Genomic DNA, 21,850 nt, shown 5'->3' on the forward strand with positions numbered 1-21,850 from the left:
ATAGACATGAAGTCTCTATTAGCCTTAAAATGTACATTTTCCCATGTATTAGAAGTTAAATTTTATATAATATATATATATAATATGTCATATATATGACACAATATATAATCATTTTTATAGAACATGTAGGTTGGGTAGGTAGAAGCAAGATTTGTAGATACTGAGTTGCCCAAGATTACAGGTTCAAGTATTACAACACAAAGATATGAAAAGGAGTTATTATTTGAAGTCCCATATCCTATCCTCCACCCAAGCAGTCTCTATGAAAGTATCATGATATTGCTATCATGCATTTAATTATTATTCTCTGGTTTATCTTTATGCTTTTGCATTTATCATTGTATATGATTGTACTATGTACATGCATACATCTTCAGCGTATATGTACATTTATGTGCATGCATAGACATGTATATGTCCTATGACCACATGAAACATCTATTAATTAAGGTTCTACTCATGATTTGGCTGAAAAAAATCATAATTTATTAGATTTTGTGCATAAAACAATTTCGGTATATTTAGAAACTTAACATGTTGATCATTTTAATAAACTTAGAAAACCTGTAGAGTCCACTGGTTTGGGAAGATTTTTTAGCAAGAATTTTTAAAACACGGAGGTCTGGATTAACCACTAATTAACCAGAAATTATAGACAGGCAGGGAACCAATTACCATTAATTAGAGAATGGCTATGCATGTCTGTACAAAAATAATATAAACCAGTAGCAGGTAACATTCTTCTTTTTCTGCGTTTCAAGCTCACAGCAAGGATGAACACTGTGGTCCTTGATCTTATTTAATACTTACAAATACCTCAGGGGTATGATAAGAGGTAAGATTTTATTAACCCTGGTGAAGAATATACAGATTATTATTTTTTTTATAAATTTATTTTTCTTGGTGTTCAATTTGCCAACATATAGAATAACACCCAGTGCTCATCCCATCAAGTGCCCCCCTCAGTGCCTGTCACCCAGTCACCCCCACGCCCCGCCCTCCTCCCCTTCCACAACCCCTAGTTCGTTTCCCAGAGTTAGGAGTCTCTCATGTTCTGTCTCCCTTTCTGATATTTCCCACTCATTTTTTCTCCTTTCCCCTTTATTCCCTTTCACTATTTTTTATATTCCCCAAATGAATGAGACCATATAATGTTTGTCCTTAGGGAGTTAAATTATTTGACTGAGTTTACCAAGTTTCCCAGCTTTTAAGTGAGGAGACAGGGACTGATACTAGTCCTAATTGACCAAAAGACTCATCAAATATGGCTTTTCTACATCCTTCTGGCTTCCCAACACTTCATTGTGATTGTAAAAATATGTACATGAAATGTTCACATCTGTACATATAAGTATGAGCCAGTAATGTGCCTGACTATATGAATTTTTATATCATACCGAAGTTACATATTTATAAGGTATGTGCACATTGTATTTTTCCTGTGTGAGTGTATCTACGTGTATATGTATGTTTGTACATGGACACACAGGTGCACGTATATATTACACCATGAGTGCAGCCAGGTGCCTACGCCTGTACATTCCAAAGACATTTATAGTGCAAAGTAGAGAACAAAAAAATAAGATTATTTATTGAAAGTGTCACCAACCGCAGGGAATGGGAGTGAAGGAAATACATCAATCCGGCCGCCTACCTTAAAGGCAAGCAGAAAGCAGAACTGCTCTTTTTTAAATCGATGAAATTAACAAAAGCAATTGAATGTGGCAGAGAGGAGATGTCAGGTAGGAATCCGCACATGTGGGACCTGAAGATTGTGAATAACTTAGAGAAAGACATCAATGCCTCTGCTGCTAGTGATTACCTCACTCTCCGTGTGGCTGTAAAACATGGCAGCATTTGTGCCTGTGCCAGGAAATGTCAGGACTTTAATGGTTCAGCCCTGGTTATGTGAAACAGGACAAGGACTATTTGCCCTAAATACTAGACCTTTTAATTTTCAAAGTTCTGAAATATTGAAGCCAGAAATACTTCCAACACTGGAAGATGTTTAAATGGCTACTTTATAAAGAATAAAGGCAGAGCATGTGCCTACTTTTTAATTCATAAGAAAAGTATTAAATCACTAGCATTTCAAAGAGCCCACTTTCAATTACCCATGAAGAGATTGCCTACAGAAAATATTAAATTCCAGGCAGGCGTCTCCAACCTGCCCAGACCACTGCCTCCCTTCTACCTTTCCCTGTGTCCTCGGGGAATAGGAACGAACTTCAATATCAGCAGAAGTAAAACATAATGGCCACATTTACAGAATAATTTCCACTGATATTTTTATTCCAAGGCAGGAGGAAGAGAGTTGTGAGTGTAAATGGCATACCCTGGATTGGGGCAGCTTCTGCTTTCAATGCAATCTTCAACTAAGATCCAGCGGAAGGTTTTCCCCCAAGGTCCTCCCTTTCATCTCCCTCCTGCCCTCAGGGTATGTAGCCACTTACTCCCCCATCAGCTTTTCCAGCTTTTTATTTTCATTAGCTCTGGCGTCCTGCTTCTGTCTTCCTTAGGGGAGTAACTGATGGGTACTCGATGAATACTTGACAAATGAAGGAATGAGTGAATGTCAGAGGGTCCTGTGGGCAGCAAATGACAGCACTTTGCAGAAACATCTTCAGTCCTTTGTCTCCAAACATTGGTAAGAATATAAGGCAAGGGGATAAAAAAGAAGGAAAGAAAAACTTATAAAGAATGCCCGTATTTTGCCAAAGTTCAGGTTTTCAAAATATTGATATCTATTTGATACTTACTCATATTAAAGTATATGAAATGCCTCTTACTACCATGATTTTATAATCAAGGTAACTGATGTTCATTTGGTTTGACAACATAGTTCTGAGATGTCATCATCTCTAGGTAAAGAACTCATGTCTTAAATATTATTTATTTATTCATGAGGGACAGAGAGAGAGAGAGAGGCAGAGACATAGGTAGAGGGAGAAGCAGGCTCCGTGCAGGGAGCCTGATGCAGAACTCGATTCCGGGACCCCAGGATCAGTACCTGAGCCAAAGGCAGATGCTCAACCGCTGAGCCACCCAGGCGTCCCAAGAACTTACGTCTTGAATGGCTTTAACTACTTTCCCATGGTTACCCACTTAGAAAGTGGCAGATCACACTAAGCTGTGAGACACCATGGGGACACTGGCCAAAAATCAGTGTGCCTAAATTAATCTGGGAGATTTGAGAAGTAGAGATATGTGGCAAGTAGTAGGGAGAAAATTACCCAGAGAAATAGCTTAAAGGATATTTTTTGTTTGTTTGTTTGTTTTTGATTTAAATGAAGGTGATAATGAAGAGATGGAGAAAAAGTAAAGGGCTTAACAGCAGAACTGGTGCTCCATCAGTGAGGATCAGTAAATGGATTGGTTTAGATTCTAGCACTGAAAACTTAGAAGCAAAGAAAGGCCTTAGATATAATGGTAACAGTCAGTAACCTCAGGTGTAACTGATAAACCCTGAAATCTCAATAGTTTAAGACAAGAAATTTTTAACTCCTGCTATATCACAATCCATAGTGGGTTGGTGAGGACTCTGCTCCATAAACTCCTTCAAAAATTCAGTCCTTCCAAGTGGTGGTTCTGTGTTCCTCTGAGGCCCTGGAATCCCCTTGACTGGTGGGCAGGGATGGAGAAGAGAATGAGGCTCACAAGAGGGAGGTTTCTGTGGACTGGGCCTGTCAGTGGGGTGTGTCACTTTCGCCTCTACTTCAGTGTCCAGAACTAGTGGCATGGCCACACCTACCTGTAAAGGAGCCTGCGAAATGGAGCCAATCTGAGGCCCAGGAGGAAAATTAAAATATGCATATAACTGAACCTCTGCCACAATGAGATAAAAGGAAATCCAGACCTGGGCCAACTGGGGAGCTGGCTTAGGTAGTTAAGTGTCCGACTCTTGGTTTTGGCTTGGGTCATGATAGCACTGTCGGTCGTGAGATCGAGCCCTGGGGGCTCAGTGTGGAGTCCGCTTGAGATTCTCTCTCTCTCTCCCTCTGCCCCACCCATTGTATCACTCACGCTGTCTCTCCAAAATAAGTAAATAAATCTTAAGAAAATCAAGGGCAGCCCAGGTGGCTCAGTGGTTTACCACTGCCTTCAGCCCAGGGTGTGATCCTAGATACCCAGGATTGAGTCCCACATCAGGCTCCCTGCATGGAGCCTGCTTCTCCCTCTGCCTATGTCTCTGCCTCTCTCTCTGTGTGTCTCTCATAAATAAATAATCTTTTTAAAAAAATCAAGACTTTCAGGCACCCAACCACATCTGGGTTTTGGTATCTTTTTATTTAATATTATTCTTTTTAAAAAATATTATTCTTTAAGATTTGTACTTGTATGGCTTAAGCCTTTCATTTAGAAAGTCTCCATAGATATTTTTATATGTATTAATGAATCTAAGTTAAAGCCAACTTGTAGGCAATACCTGGGAGATTGAACAATTAGCTCAAGGAACTCCCAAAAGTACTGCAGTACTCAGACTCAGGAGTTAGCATCAGGCAAAGTGGAGACCAAGCAGGCAGGCACTTTGCATCGCAGGACTTAGGAATGTAGGCTGGTGGATTTCAATCAACCTTGAAGACCCATGCAACACCTGAGAGCTCAAAGCAGCCCTCAACCATAGAAGGATAAGGAGGCTGCCCAGGTGGGAGACACAAGGTGGGCGAGAGGCTACAATAACAGGATTCAGCTTTGAGAATTTAGGACAAGCTGAAAGCCTAGGTGAGAGCTCTGTGGATACGACTGACTTGGTTACTATTCTCAGAGTCACTTGCGGACGTTTTTCAAGATGCCACGCCAGAGACTGGAGAATTGCTGCTAAATCTACGAGAATGTGGAAAGCAGAAAAATGGTGAGACTACAGATTACCAATGGATTGGCAAAGCTCTAGCTCTAGCTCCAGATTCTGAGGGGAAAAGGGACAATTTCCAAAAGTGGATCATTAGTGTTTTTAGATAAATGTGCTGGGCAAAAAAGCATTCTAAATCCAAACACAAATGGTTTGGTATCAGCAGTATCTACTGCTTTGTATTAGCTGTGACCTCTGCTTTTTTGCTGGAGAAGATTATGGGAAACTCCACATTTTGGGAGGCAGGCTGTGGTATATGACAGCCATGGATCACATAACGTGTTACTGCGGTTGCCACCAAATGCTATGGCTCTGCCCCCACCTCTTGCAAAAATACTTCTTGGTACCTGGCCATCTAAGACAAGTTAATTTAGCCCTACAGTTTTCTCTCTCTGTTTTGTGTGTTCCCTATTTTTTTCTCACATTTACTCAAACTGGGTGCCTATTTAAGCTTATGGATGCAAAAATCTAGGGATGCTTTGGCCGGTGTGATCTTTACTTTCAATCCAGACCTTCCTCTGTGTCAAAAGATGATTCATATTCTGTTCTTGATAAGAGAACAAGAAAGTGGTCCCTTAGAACCTGGGTGCGTGGAGCAGAATATAGATAGTGTTAATATATAAATAGATAAATTATTTTTTCTTTCAAGTGTTGAAATGCAATTATATTTATAGGAAAACCTGGCTTAGATGTTTAATCAGACACAGGTGTTTTCTAAAGCCTATTTGAATTCTAATTGTTGAACTACACTTCAAACATATTAACTAACAAGTTAATTCAATTCTATTGGTTATGAAATTACTAGCACCCACTGAGTAATAGGGTGAAAGAATTTAGGTAACACAAAGGAACAAATTCTGCCTATGAAAGAGGAGCTGTTTATTTTTCCTCATCAAATAAATAAGTGACTTATGATGCACTAAATAGGATATATAATTAATAGACTCAGGTGTCACCTTATTATAGAGTTGACTTTTTCTAAGCTGATTTTAAAAATAAACTGTTGATCTGTCATCCTAAATGAGCTTAGACTTTTGAAAAATGTGTTGCACTATATGTATAGGCATAAATGTGTTGTGCATAAACTTCTCTAAATGGTGCAACACGGCTTTCATACTACACTTAAATTTTACTTCATTTCATCATTATTGTGGACAAAATACAGGAACTACAAGTTACTCTTTTTCTTTTTTCCCCAATATCAGAAATCTCAGAAACTAAATTATTGTTGAACTTGCCTCCCCTCTTCTGGATTTCATCCTTTTGCCTCCCCTCTTCAGAGATCTTGCTCCATAATTATATTTCCTATTTCCCAGAGCTTCTACCTGTTTTTCCATATCCTGAACACTACTGTCTTCAAGGAAAACATCTTTTTTTCTTTCTTTCTTTCTTTCTTTCTTTCTTTCTTTCTTTCTTTCTTTCTTTCTTTCTTTCTTTCTTTCATTTATTTATGATAGTCACACAGAGAGAGAGCGGGGGCGGGGGGCAGAGACATAGGCAGAGGGAGAAGCAGGCTCCATGCACCGGGAGCCCGACGTGGGATTTGATTCCGAGTCTTCAGGATCGCGCCCTGGGCCAAAGGCAGGCGCTAAACCGCTGCGCCACCCAGGGATCCCAAAACCACACTTTCTAATTATGCATACTCCATTAGCTCCAATGTGTCTCCTCTCTTTCACAATGAAGCTTCCTGAAAACAATTTTTAGTTGCAGTTGATTCTCATCTTTGATAGATGGTTCAGCCAACTATAACCTGGAATCATTCAATTCTTACTAGTGACATCTTCATTATGGAGCCTAAAGACCACTTTCAATCTGTCTCTGATCCTTGACACTTCAATACTGCTCTGTCTCCAAGTCCTAAGAGTACCTTTCTTTGTCCTCCTGGCTCTATGACTATATTTTCATACCCTTTATTGACCTTCCTGGACGTGACAATGTTTTTCATTGTTTCCAGTATTTGGGATCTTGGTGCTTTTCATGGTCTTGTGGTTTTTACCTCCTGTTTTGTGTTGGAGATCCTTTCCTTCACCCAGAGGTCACTGACCTGGTCCCCCAATTGGGGACCCTCAAACTCTTCCCAGATCTGGTTACTTCAAAAATAGCCCCTGAAATAGGAGGGCTGGCTCAATTCACTTCAATTTGCTGCAATATCTGACACTGTTGACTACACCCTCCTTGAAACCATCTTCAACCTTAGCTTCACTGATACACATCTTTCCTGGTTCTTTTCCAACTCTAGTGGTTCATTCTTTGCATTTGCCATGGCAGCTTCACCAGTATCTTTCTTTGGAATTTAGACTTTTCTTTTTAGCCCTCTTTCCTTCTGTCATTATATATTCCATATATTCACCTCATGTGAATAATCCCATTGCTATGTCCCTAGCTCTAGAATCTGGACCTTCCTCTTGAGCTCTGGCTATTTGTTTTTAATTTGTTTGCTCTTTGCTCTTCCACAAAGACCTTAAATACAGCAGGCTGAGGTTCTCCACAAACATTGCCCTTTTGTGTATGTTTGTATGTCTACATATTGTGATGTGTTAAATGAGTGGGATGGCCACAGACTCAATTCAGCAATCTCATGATCATCCTTAATTTTGTTCTCTATTATTGTTTCCCTGTTTCATATCTCGCTCCTTCTCCCTCATTCTCTATCTCTCTTTTCCTATTGCTGTCTTTTCTCCCTGAAGACCCTTTCTGTAGATTAACTCATATCTCATGTGTGACTCTCAAGATCAATTCAATCATCATATGTCATTTTGAAAACATCCTTCTCAGTAGCCTAGACTGACTCAGGTGCCTAGACTTTCTATTTCCTTTGTGTTTGGAAATACTACAAATTGTCGAACATCTTGAGGCTGTGAAAATGTGTCTTTATCATGTCTGTATTCTCAGTTATAAGAATATAAGCAGCTAAAGGCTAGAAGACCAGAAGCACTGACTTGGGTTTCATCCACACAAAATAGATATGGATATGGCTGAAATTGCTTACACAGAATATATGAAGACTGATGAATTGAAAACATCAGAATTGTGCATGAGCATGACAGTGCATTTAGTTTTCAAAATAAATGATTGAATTTTGTATGTAGTATTTTTGAGCTCAGGATTTAAGACAATGTTTGATGCTGACAAACTAATAACCACAACTTTATAGAAGAGAACCATAGAAATAAATGTTCAACAAGTAACATAAGTCAAAAAGAATGTGAGTAACCCAAAAGCTTTCAGAGATTATTGTTCTGGTTTCACCTTAACAAAATAAGAAGCAATATTTGGGGAAATATTTAGATACCAAGAAGAGGAGAGTTAGATAAGATACTGGAGAGGGAAAATAATGCCTCTGGAACATGATGTTGATTGTGAAAATTGGAATAGGATAATCGGATAAAGAACAAGTGTGCTGAGGTAAATGTGCCCAAGGCATGTGGGACCAGGATTAAAGCAAGAGTAATCAAATTTCCAAATAATATAATACAGGAAATACGATATTGCTTGTGACATGCTTCCCTTTCATTTTAAATATTTAGACTCCGAATACTGTGAAGATGCATTAGTTTTCTATTGCTTGTCTAATAAATAACTGCAAACTTAGTGGCTTAAAACAAGACAAATTTATATTCTTACATTTCTGGAGGTCAGAAATCCCCAGATGAAGATATCTACAGGAGAGAGTTCCTTCTAGCGGTTCTAGGATAGAATCTGTTTCCTTGCCCTTTCCAGCTTTTAGAAGCCTCATACAATCCTTGGCTCATGTAGGTCAGCATAATAGCAATCCAGGATAATCACACCATCTCAACATCTCACATGTGCAAAGTCCTTTTAGCCATGTCACAGGGGCTGAGGATAACGTGTTTATCTCTAGGGAGGACATTATTCTGCCTAATGCAGTCAAAAGCAATAAAAAATAGACAAATGCCTAAATTTCATTCATTCATTTACATCTGAGAGTCTGTTTTTCATTTTAAAACAATGCTTCACATTAAGAGCTTCATGTTTTTAAGGCCTGTTCACTCTCATAATCCTACCTGAGCCTTGAAAGAATTCTTTGAGAGATAGGGAAGATATTGTATGCATTTTATGGATAAGTTCATACGTGTGTTTAGTGACTTGCCCAAAGATACACAGCTAGTGAATACCACTTGCTTGTTTTCTAAGTATAAATTTTTTTATTATTTTTTCCACTACTCTATAACTTTTCCTTGTGAGTAAAAAAAATAAAGAAAGAAAAATTCCCGGATTCACCAGACATTTCTCATTTTGCAGAAAAAAAAAGGTAATTTAGGTGGTTGGTCCATCATTATATTTTTCCTAAATACATTGCTCATTTTAGATGAAACTGCAGAAGTTGAACACATTTCTATCCCTTTCAAATTTTGGATTTACAAGTGAAACACAGACTAGCCTAGGAGACACAGGACATAGAAACTTGGTATAGATTTGGTACGCTGCTTGCCTCCTATAGGTCTGAAAATGTAAAGTCAGGGGTAGCAAACACAAATGCCCGTGAGATCAAGCAGGACTTCTAAATATGATGAGGGCTGATTTGAAAATGTAAGCTTAGTAATGAGTAGTAACTAACTAACATTCACCTTCCATGACTAGCAAAAGGGAGCAGCAAACCCTGTGTCAAACTGGAGTGTGCTTAGCTTATCAGAAGGGGCAGCTTCTTCTTAGTACAAGGCTACTGTTGTTTTGGAGAATGTGGACAGTGTGGACAGACAACCCTCTTTAAAAAACAGATAAGCCAGAAATTGGAATTTCTATGTTAAATCTCCCAAATGTTAGGGGTCAGCATTTAAAGGGTTTTAAGATACTGAATGACCAAAGCAAACATGTATGGAAACCAGAGAGAGTCCATCGTGGGTTTCTAGTTTCAGCTGTAGCCTAAGGACAGTGATAGTACTAGACTTATCTGCCAAAAAAATGTTTGGAAATGAAAGGATGTGAAAGCATTGAGTGCTTGCTAGGAGAGTAGAAAATGGAATATTCTATAGATTGCCCTTTTCACATTCCAAAAAATTGGCACCTCCTTCATATCTCCTTTTCTAGATTTTGTTGACAGAAACCCTGATGGTAGTATTCATAATCACTTCAAAACAAAACTAACAAAAGAAAAGGATGTAGGTACATCAGTAAGGCAGATCTTTTTTTCTTGATAGTTTTCTAAAAATAAACTCATAAAAAATGAAAGAATTACTCAAAAATATTTTGGTCTTGAAGATGTGTTTGACAAACAATTCTGGAGCAATAAATCCCTTTGTAGAATAGGGATGTGTTGTAATATTACAATCCAAAAATTGGCATCATTTTTAAGAGATAAGAGCAAAATAAAAGAGAAATAAAGTGAATTCTATACTCTAAGCTGAGAAAAAAAATAAAATAAAATGAAGTGAGGATCCTTCCTGTCCAAACTGCGGGGCAGTCTGGGTGGATCAGAGCAGGGAGACATCCAGCAGCTCCGGTGCCAAGGAAAGCGTGGATGACCTTGGCCACAGCTATTTGCTGCTCTGCACCAAAAGCAAGCTAGGAGCCTGGTACGAATTTACTTGGTAGCTAAGTGATGATGGCCTTAAGTGGTGACAGTTGGAAGGAACAACTTGTAGGAAGAACACCATTTCCTGATTTGTGATTTTTTTGAAGACATAGACAGAAGTGAGAGAGGTGTGCAGTGGCTCTAATTGTGGAAACTTACTTTGAGAGTGTTGATCTTGGTGAGGAAGGTGTTCAAGGCATTATACTTTAGTAATGATGAGGTTGGAAGAAGTCTCTGAAAGCCTGAATTTTGAGTAGTGGAAGTTGTATAAGCCAAGAAATGCCTTGAACAAGATTTGGAATTTATATAATGGTGCCCATTACCCCCATTTTGATGTTTTAAAATAACTTTCTTTAAAAGTCAATGTAATTTCATAATCAAGAGGTAATTGCTATTTCCAAGTATATATTTATATAACTTTCATTCTGGGATTCATCACCCCCCTAAATTATTTCCTTCTAGTTTAATATATTAAGTTTTGCTCTTTCTGCTATAAAGTTCTACAAGTTTTTAGAGAACAAATTGATGGTAACCAGAGGGTAGGTAGGTATGGGGATAGGAGATGGGAGCACCTTTTAAAGGTGATGGGGAGTAAGGAGGGCACTTGCGATGAGCACTAGATTAGTGTTGAATCACTATGTTGTACATTTGAAACTAATATTACACTGTATATTAGCTAACTGGAATTTAAATTAAACCTTAAAAAAATTGTATGAGTTTTAATAATCATCCTGTCATGTATCCACCATTGTAATGTCACATAAAATAGTTTCACCAACCTAAAATTTCCCTGCACTTCACTTATTCTGCACCGCCCACCTTGTACCTCTGGCAAGTACTTATCTGTCTGTTTAATATCTCCACCATTTCGTCTTTTCTAGGGTATCATGTAAATGAAATAACACTTTTAACTTTTCAAGACTGGCTTCTTTCCCTTGGCATTATGCATTAAAGATTCATCCGTGTCTTTGTATATCTTGATAGCTCATTACTTTTACTCTTCCTCTCTAAATAATATTCCATTATATGGGTTACTGTAGTTTGCTTATTCATTCACTTATGAAGGACATCTTGGTTGCTTTCAATTTTTGTGATTATAAATAAAGTTACTATCAACATTTGTATGTAGGCCTAAACATGTGTGAGCATAACTTTCCAAAATAGTTGGGTAGATACCAATGAGCATAACTATTGATGATGTGGTTTACAAATATCATCTAACAAAGCATAGCAATGTTTACCTTTGTAAGAAACTCACCAAACTGTCTTCCAAAGTAGTTGAACTATTCCATATTCCCACCAGTAATGAATGAGAGCTCCTGTTATACCAGATTCTCACCAGCTGTTGGTTTGGGGATTTTAGCTATTGTAATATGTAGACCTTCACAAAACCTACAATAAAGTTTCCTTGATTGCTGTCAAAGAATGTCCCCTCAGTATCTCCCATTATTCTCATTTCTAAAGTAGTTTTTAAGTGTGCCATTGTTCACTGGGTTTGGGGACAGTAGATAACTAGTCTTCTGGTTGATAGTTTATGAGAAGAACATGCAGCACACATATAACTTGCTTTTGAGCCAGACATGGTATCGGGTTGGGAATTAGTTTATTTTTTGATCATAGTGAGGCTTGAGTAAAACTATAAAAGGGCAACCTGTGGGAGAAACTGATGAACTGTTTAATAAAAGCATTTATTTTTCCTCTGGGTACATAGTTAGATTGCCTTTCTCAGGCTCCCTTGCAATTGATATGGCTATGCCATTAAATTTTGGCCAATAAAATGTTTATGGAAATGGCAGGTGCTACACCTGAATAATCCTTCCTACCTCATATTACAACTTTAATCTGCATGTTGACTCCCAGAATCATAGATAGCTTTTGAAAACTATGTGTTGAAAATGAAAGGCACTGTGTGGAGCAAATCCCTTTGTTTCTCCTCTTCCTTATACCAATAGAATGAGAATGAGTAAGAAATAAATTTCTATTATAGTAAACTTTTGATATATTGAGGTTTATCTGTTGCAGGATAGCTATCCTAACAAATACTTTAGGAAAGACTTCCCAGAAGAAAAAAAAGAAAGAAATTGAAATAGCTCCTGAAATTCACATGCAATGTAGAAACATATGGGCTTTAATGGGAAAAGCATGAGCAAAAGCTGTAAGACTAGATCGATCTTTGAAAGAATGGTTGGAAGTTGAGGCAAGTCAATCACCACAATTTTATAATAATAATGCTGGTTTGACAATAAAAAAGATGTTACAAATGTATCATGTTGGGGATCTGATTAACAATAATGACAATTATTTACGTAGGTAATATATATTGATAAGTTATCTTTCAGATACTAAGCTCTCAGAATCTATTATCTCATTTAAATTTCAAAGTCTCTCTAAGAATAAGATATTACTATTATCCCTATTTTACATAAGTGAGGAAACTAAGGCACAAAGATATGAGTAATGTGTCCAGGTCACACATGCCATAAGACCTAGAATTTCAACTTTCTGTTAGTTGTTGCGCCTCTAAAATTCCCCATTCTTAATTACTTCATTCTATTTCTTAGAAAGCAAAACTCTCTAAACTTCCCTGCCATTACCCACTTGATATAAATGAACGCATGCATGGGATGGATGAGGTTTTGTGGTTTAGTTTTCCAAAATGATCCAAACTGTGCTTTTGTTAAATACATTTTCCTTTGTTAACCAAAACTAGCATTTGTCTTCTCATACCACCGTTACTTAGTTAATGTCCAAAAACCCCCATAAAAATCTGTATCTTATTTGTGTTTATATCATTGTATACTAGCCACTCCCTTCCAGTGAATATAGATATAACAGATTAATGAATTTATGGTTAATTTTCATTAGTTTCTCATTAAAAGTCAAGCAAAGAATGATACTTGCACATTTTCTGGTCTTTCTTTTCTTCTTTTAGCTGATCTAAAATTGTGTTTCATGCAATTATCCTATTACTCTTCAGAAAATCATGATGTTCTTCCCCCCAGAGGCTAAAGCCCAACAAAAAGGATCTATGGTCTAGTGCCAATACCAGCTGTTGGAAATTATCTTCCTGTTCAAATTCGATCTGTTGCTTTTAGATTCCAGGGTCTCCTGTTTAATTCTCAGACCTAACATTTCTTTCAAAGACTAAAAAGACGCTAATCAGTTACATTAAAGTACTTGACTTAAATGTTCTGTTAAGGGATTTCCAAGTTGCTACAAATGCTTGGGACTTTATATAGCATCTAATGGGCTGTCCTGTTACAGTATCCTTAGCATACTTGACCAGAGGATGTAACCCTGGGTGCTGTTAGAAGGGTTTAAGATGGCATGTGGCTTAGCACTGGATTTATTCAGGGAGATTTACACTACAGACTTAAAAATCACAGGTCAGTGGCTTTATGAGAGTTGACCACCCAGGAGGCAGTAGGGGGAGATTGTTAAATACAAGTAAAGTAAAATATGTTGTCATCTATCTTTCTTAGATGTATTAACAGTATATCTAATATAACATATTTCTAGAGTACCTAAAGCCTAAAAGAGATGTTACAAATGTATATCACGTTGGGAATCTGAAGTCTCTTACCCTGTGCAGCCATGTTTTGCAATGTCCAGGGTATAAATATTTATAATTAATGTCTCAGTTGAAAAGTCCTTGATATATAATCAGAATTGCTTCTCTAAGAATGAAGTCCTCAAGTCACGTACTAGATATGTCTAACTGGTGAGTGTAATGAAGAAAAAAATTGAATACAGAGTATACACGTAAAATCTCAGTTAAAGCACTGAAAGATACAAAAATAGAAGCCATTATTATGTTTTTTAAATGAGTTTTTTATTCAGAGACATTCACATAAATTGTTAAGGATTCAGGTTCTTTGGTTGAGAAAAATCATCTATAGAGGAATAGAGCTGTAAGTATTTTAGAAAGGATTGTAAGACTGGGACATAAAAATCTAGACTATAAGATTTCTAATATTTATGTAAGCTAGATTTTAAGAAAGTTTTGAAATGCAAAAGCAGAGTTTCACTTTATGATTAAATGAATGCTAATAAGGAAATTAGATTTTTCTATCACTTAAATTTACATCCACTTCCTTTCTTTCATCACAGGTTAAATAAAGTCTTTTCTGCTGGTAGCTAAAGGCAAATGGGCATGACTGCGCCCAAAGTAAATGCAAAGTAACTTACATTCTGTGGTGTTAGGCTCATAAACATGCTCTCACCTCCCTGGTTCATTTTAAAGCCTTAAAGATATACATATCTTGACATAGTAAGGGCATAAAATATTTTCTTGGGTATTTTTTTTAAAGATTTTATTTATTTATTCATGAAAGACACAGAGAGAGAGGCAGAGACACAGGCAGAGGGAGAAGCAGGCTCCATGCGGGGAGCCTGACGTGAGACTCGATTCCAGGTCTCCAGGATCAGACCCTGGGCTGAAGGCAGCACTAAACCGCTGAACCACCTGGGCTGCCCTTTTCTTGGGTATTTTTATATAAGGACTTTGACACTGAGATGTGCAAGTGTATTATATTTTTCCCAGTGAATGCAAAGGTGTTCCATTGTGCTCATGGGTCTCTGTGTTATCAACATACAGTAGAACAGAAGTGGGGATGGTTTGCACGCTTCACTTACCAACATAACAACATAGCCTACCTACCCCTAGAATTACCAGGTCAACAGCCAGTATACTAACAGACTGCAAACAGAATATTGAAATATGCTTGTGACTTAGCATTGTAGACAGACACGCAGAGAAGTGGATTTAAAATATCAATCCTGGTATGAGATATTATCCCACTGTTAAATACACACCAAAGGTTACTGAATATAAAGTATGCATGCAGCCAACCTCCATAGTAATGCAACATTTTAAAAAAAGGTTGCTAAAGGAAGACACTTTGGTTTATCTTGCACTGTAGTTACAAAGACTAAGGCAGGCTTTCAGAACGAAGAATATTTTTTAAGAAAGAAAAAAAGCTTTACAAACTTAATTTCTAGAAAGTAATTATCAAGCTGCATGGTAGCATAAAGTCCTATTGATCGAAATTTCTCTTTCTGTATGAACTTCACAGACTTGCATGACTTGGCATCAGTAAGAGCTAATGATGATTCATGCTATTAGCTTCAGCAGTCACAGTCCCTAGGAACTCAGCTTTGACCTTTTATTAGCACTCTTCTCCCAAGCAGATAGGATCCTTCTCCAGCCACACTTCCTAATCACCTTAAAACACCTGGAGAATTAGTTAAAAGCCTGATGGGGAGGGACTGGGATGCTAAGGGAAAATGAAGATTCAGTGTAAGGAGAGGACACATTCTATTGTATAATCTGACCAGAAGCCCTGGGAAATCCTGCAAAATAAAATGACATGTTAAGATTTCATTTGTGTAAACTTAAAATAGTCATAATTACGAGAACCATGTTAAGTGTTACCAGTTTGTTTCAGCAACCCCTCCCTTTCTCCCTAAAAATATCCCCATGCAACATTTATACATTCATTTTTTCCTTGATCAAACATTTATTGAGCTCCTTGCACTATACTAGGCACCTAAATAGCATTGTGTTGTGGTAATGTAGGAGCCATTAATTTTTTAAAATTAATTTTTTACCATCCTCTGCTTTAAGTGGCTTCTGAAAGAAGCATCGATTAACGAAGCCAGGGAGAAGTGCTACGCAAATGCTTCAAAACTCTATTCCTCCTCTCCTTTTTATTCTTCTCAGCTCCTACTGCTCCTCTCCTACCCACCTGCCATTGCCTCCCCCAATACACACACACACACACACACCAGTCTCCTTTCCACTTTTCTATTGCATAATAGACCAGTGTAATATACAGCTGCTCTTTAATGATTAAGGCTAAAGGGGAGAAAGGAAACTCATTATTAAAAGAGGTTGGATTCTCTTATTCAGGCAAATAATTTACTTTAAAATCCTAATAACTGAAGATGGAATCTATAGGGTATTTAAATATCTTTTCTTCAATTTTGGTAATGGTTTGATTTCTACAACATATGTACCCACGAAAGGGCTGCATATTTGCAAATTATTTTAATAACAACAATACAGGCTCAATAATTTAAGATTTTGTCGATCACACTTCTTTACACAACCTTTTGTATAAATGGACTCTACCTCTATTTCAAAATACTGAACTTAAAATCACATAATTTTTCCTAATATATTAGAAATATGCCCACTGGAACTACCCTTTCCTCATTCTGTGTGGATCAAATGGTTTTCATCCTAATCACCCTGCCAGAACTGTCCTTTAAAAGAAACCAAAGATTTCAATTAATCCATGATGTGTTTTCAGTACTTAGGTTGATATATTCAACTTTCAGTCTTTTTTTAAAAAAAATTATTTATTTATTCATGAAAGACAGAAAAGAAAGAGAGAGCGAGAGAGAGTCAGAGACTCAGGCAGAGGGAAAAGCAGGCTCCATGCCGGGAGCCCGATGTGGGACTCAATCCTGGGGCTCCAGGATCCCACCCTGGGCCAAGGCAGGCACCAAACCACTGAGCCACCGAGGGATCCTTCAACTTTCATTCGTTTAGCAAATTTATCTTTTCTTGGATTCCACGATACCAAATTACTTTTAATTATCTTCCTAGATTTCAGATTAAATTTTGCCATCACTCCCAACGAAAACAGCAACAATAACAACGAAACAAACACTTTCTCATAATTATTAATGGTCTTCTACGCTTGCTGCTTTGTCTACATTTTATCCTCAAATATCTTTTTACATTCTCTTAGTTTCAAAGACACCCTCTCTATTGATAATTCTCAAATCTCAGGAGAAAGGTATTATACAGTGAGAAGAGTATTGGGTTAGGAATGGGAACATTTGCTTGGTTTGGAGTCTTGTTCCCTATAAAATTTTGATGAGTGACTATTCCTTTTTTTGTTTGTTTGTTTGTTTTATTTTTTTATTTTTTTATTTTTTTGATGAGTGACTATTCCATTTATGTATGCATGTGTGCATGTGAGAGAGAGTGAAGACACTGGTCCTGGTATAAAGTATATTTAAAACAAAATACTAGTTGTGATGAGCTAAATAGAATTCAATTCCATTCTAGTGGTTTTTGTATCTTAATTTTGCTTCAATCTTTTAAAACCAAAGACTTAAATAGTAATCTTTTAACATAAACATGAGCAATATCTATTGTTATAGATGTTTTAGAATTTTAAATATGAAAACAGGCTTTATGTGGCTTAAGTTACCTAATTAATGATATTATTTGGGGAAATAGATTTTATCCCAGGCTCAACTGACCTCTAATATTAAATGAAATGGGTTGTCCTTCATTTAAATTAAGTGGCCAGTCTTAAACTTCTAACCATATTGGAAGTGGCATAGTGAAGGAACCATGGGAAAAACATTCCTGCTGGACAACATTAACAAATAAATGAATGTACCTGATAGTCAATTTATCACAAAATTGGTAAAAGAACCTCTTTGGAACTTAATACGTTTATTGTAGAAAAAGGTATCATATATCCACGACAAACAGGCCATCATGAGAATCAAACTCAGTCCCATTGGAGAGAGGATAAAAGCCCTTACCTTTGGGAAGGGCTTTTCTGCAACAAGCTACATTGTGGTTTGCAGTTCCACTTATAAATTAATCCTCACATCTAGAAAAGCAGCTATAGGTCTGATTTTGTTGTTAATCTCTATTTTACAGATATGGAATGCTGGGGAAGTTTAAGTGACTTGCAATCACTCACCCAGTCATAATCAGAACTGGAACTAGACTGATTTCTTTCCTTTTTATTCAGTTTTCTGCATGCTAGATCTAACTCTTGTCAGAACTCACTCCAATGAAGTAGTTTCTATTATTGATAAACATAGATTTTAGCACCAATTAATATAAAATTATTTTATGTATTTTCCAAAATTAGGCAAGTAGTTATTGAGTTAAGGAGTGCCCAAACAAATTTCTCCTCCTCCACTAACAAGATGAGTTAGTTCTCCCACTATGGGGAGAAAAACTGATATACGTAAGCAGGCCCCCCCAAAAGGAAACATCATTTAATTCAACATAATTAGCTAATTAAATAGTCATGTAATTAAATAACACTAGACTTTTTTTTAAGATTTTATTTATTCATTAAAGACAGAGAGAGAGAGAGAGAGAGGCAGAGACACAGGCAGAGGGAGAAGCAGGCTCCATGCAGGGAGCCCGACGTAGGACTCGATCCCAGGTCTCCAGGATCAGGCCCTGGGCTGAAGGCGGCGCTAAACCGCTGAGCCACCCGGGCTGCCCAACACTAGACTTTCTAACCAATACATCCCATGAAATTCATAGAAATACATAAACTGGCATCAGCATGCAATCAATCTTTTAGCTACTTTAATAAGTTTTCCTTATTTTTTCATCTTTATTCATTTGAAATATTTCATGGTTTTCAATGGTAGTAGGTTGTTAATTGTGCAGGTCTGTTTTGCTCAGAGCTGCTTATTTATAGCACTAGTGTTATGAGATATTACTTTTATATCTGTATGTATGCTGTTCATTTTAACTTTTTTGCTTCTGTAAGATAGTCATTTCATTATAATTTTTAAAATATTTTATTTAAATTCAATTTGCCAACATGTAACATCTAGTGCTCATTCCATCAAGTGTCCTCCTTAGTCCCCGTCACTCAGTTACTCCATTCCCCCACCTACCTCCCCTTCTGTAAAACCCTTTGGTTGTTTCCCAGGGTTAGGAGTCTCTCATGGTTTGTTTTCCTCTCTAATTTTTTCTCACTGGGTTTCCCTCCTTTCCCTTATAGTCCCTTTCACTATTTTTTATATTCCACATATGGTGAAACCATACGATAAGTGTCTTTCTCCGATTGACTTATTTCACTCATCATAATACCCTCCAGTTCCATCCGTATTGAAACAAATGGTAAGTATTCGTCCTTTCTGATGACTGAGTAATATTCTATTGTGTGTGTGTGTATATATATATATATATATATATATATATATGATATCAATCATATATATAAGAAGATGTGAGATATATATATATATCATATATATATGTATTGGTTATATATATATATATTATATATATATATTATATATATATATGGTTATATATATATATTATATATATATATGATATCAATCATATATATATATATATATATATATATATATATATATATATATATATATATATATCTCACATCTTCTTTATCCATTCATCTGTCAAAGGTCATCGTGGTTCCTTCCTCAGTTTGGCTATTGTGGATATTGCTGCTCTGAACATTGAGGTGCAAGTGTCCCAATGTTTCAATACATCTGTATCTTTAGGGTAAATGCCCAGTAGCGCAATTGCTGGGTCATGGGATAGCTCTATTTTTAGCTTCTTGAAAAACCTCCACACTGTTTTCCAGAGTGGCTGCACCAACTTGCATTTCCTCTAACAGTACAAGAGGGTTCCCCTTTCTCTACATCCTCACCAACATTTGTTGTTTCTTGTCTTGTTAATTTTAGCCAATCTCAACAGTGTAAAGTAGTATCTTATTGTGGTTTTGATTTGTATTTCCCTGATGGCAAGTGATGTGGAGCAATTTTTCATAGGCTTGTTGGCCATGTGTACGTCTTCTTTGGAGAGTCATTTCATTATCTTAATTATTAAGGAATATGGTATGTAGAACTTCTATATTTTCAGGATTTATATTGCAAAATACAAGATAACATGAAGAAACAGTATACCTGAAATATAATATACTTGTCAGGGCATGGAGAAGTGGCTAGAAAAATCATGTAAATATTTGTATATGCGCATCCCAGAGTTTGTAAGTAGCATACAATGTTCTAGAGTTTGGTAACATCTTCATATTTAACATTCTTTAGTCAAGATTAATCTTTTGCTGGAAGATAATCCTAAACTTATCTTCTATCAGAGATCTAAACTGTCATTACAATTTCCAATTTTAATAATTTTTAATATTTCTAAGATTTTATTTGTTTATTCAGGAGAGACATACATACACACACACAGAGGCAGAGACATAGGCAGAGGGAGAAGCAGGCTCCCTGAAAGAAGCCTGGTGTGGGACTCCAGGATTACGCCCTGAGCCAAAGGCAGACACTCAACCACTAAGCCACCCAGTCATCCCAATATTTCTACTTTTTTCAAATATCCACTCTTTTCCCCATGAAGCTTAAATAAAACATTTGTTTTTTTTTCTTTTTCTACCAAAGTTAAACTTCATTGCATTATTAATCACCTCATGTAGTTGTTGAAGGGATTGATTGTAAATTACACAACAGCAAAAATACTAAACAACAAATAATCATAAAAATACTAAACAATGGCAACTAAAAACCTTCTCTTGATTAAAAATTCAAAGTGATGTGGTACATATTTCTGGTTTTAGCCTAAAAAATAAACTTATCACTACTTCTTTCGGCATAGTTGGTTCCTTAAGAAGAAATGGTCTAGCCTCCAAACTAGATTGGTCAAATGACTGAAGGTGGGAGGAAGGGGCACAGGAAAGTTGGGAAGAATGGTGCTGATGTGCGCACGTTTTGGTTTACGACGAGATGGCAATACACCACTCTACTCTGCAATGAAATTTTGCTTCCAGGGCTCATAAAATTTAGGCAGGGTTTATTTTGGGGACCACAGGACTCATTGAGTTATCTTAAAAAGAAGGTAGATGAAGAAAGGGAGTGATTATTGCCAAAAAAAAAAAAAAAAAAGGTCACTTAAAATATAATTAGAAACAGCAGCAGCAGCAGCATAGCTAATACATACTGATTCCAACGATTTTGTCAATCATGTAGCCGATTCACACGCTTGGTTTTTGACCTTCACATCAACCTTGTGAGAGAGCAGAGGACAGAACCGGTCACCTGGGGAAAGACCCACTCATACTAAAGTCTTCTTGTAGAACTTAAGCCCCCCCCCCCCCTTTTTTTTTCTTTTCTTTTTTCTTTTAAACTGCAACATAGCTTTACAGGCTGAGGGCCCTGGACCATTCTGAGGCTTTTGCACGGAGGGCACTGAAATGCTTCACAAAGGCAGATCCTTCCAGCTTTGGGGGGGGGGGGGTGGGGGGTGCAGAGAGTGATGCGCAAAGTTTGCCTCCTCCGTGTTCTTTTTCTGTTGCGTGGCTGAACGTACATGACATCACTTACCCGAGGTCTGTGTCGCTCACACACACACACACACACACACACACACACACACACACACCTACCGGATCGCTCGGCAGTGGTTTTCCAAAGAAAAAGGGGGAAAAAAAGCAAAAGCAAAAGACGCCCCGCGCAGCTAGACGGCCTGCTTAAAGCCTCTTTCCGCGTGGCTTCTGGAGCCGTGGCTCCCGGAGCGCGCCCGGCGCGGGGTGCAGGTGGGAGAGCCGGGGGGGCCGTGCACCTGCAACTTTGGGGCGGGCCTGCGCGCGCCCTGGGTCGGCGCCCCTCCCGGCTGCGCCCCGCGAGGCGCCGAGGCC

The 21,850-nt window shown here is 37.5% G+C and overlaps 1 long non-coding RNA gene across 1 annotated transcript; it reads right to left on the reverse strand.

Moving 5' to 3' along the window:
* Positions 1–1,812: 1,812 nt before the first annotated feature.
* LOC119867793 lies at positions 1,813–21,778 on the reverse strand. The gene is made up of 3 exons (XR_005384488.1): positions 21,599–21,778; positions 21,154–21,219; positions 1,813–2,638 (listed from the first exon to the last, which is right to left on the reverse strand). It is a non-coding gene; the product is annotated as an uncharacterized LOC119867793 (long non-coding RNA).
* Positions 21,779–21,850: the final 72 nt, after the last annotated feature.

This window comes from Canis lupus, chromosome 36 (genome assembly GCF_011100685.1).
Source record: "Canis lupus familiaris isolate Mischka breed German Shepherd chromosome 36, alternate assembly UU_Cfam_GSD_1.0, whole genome shotgun sequence".
In the NCBI taxonomy this organism is placed as follows: domain Eukaryota; kingdom Metazoa; phylum Chordata; class Mammalia; order Carnivora; family Canidae; genus Canis; species Canis lupus.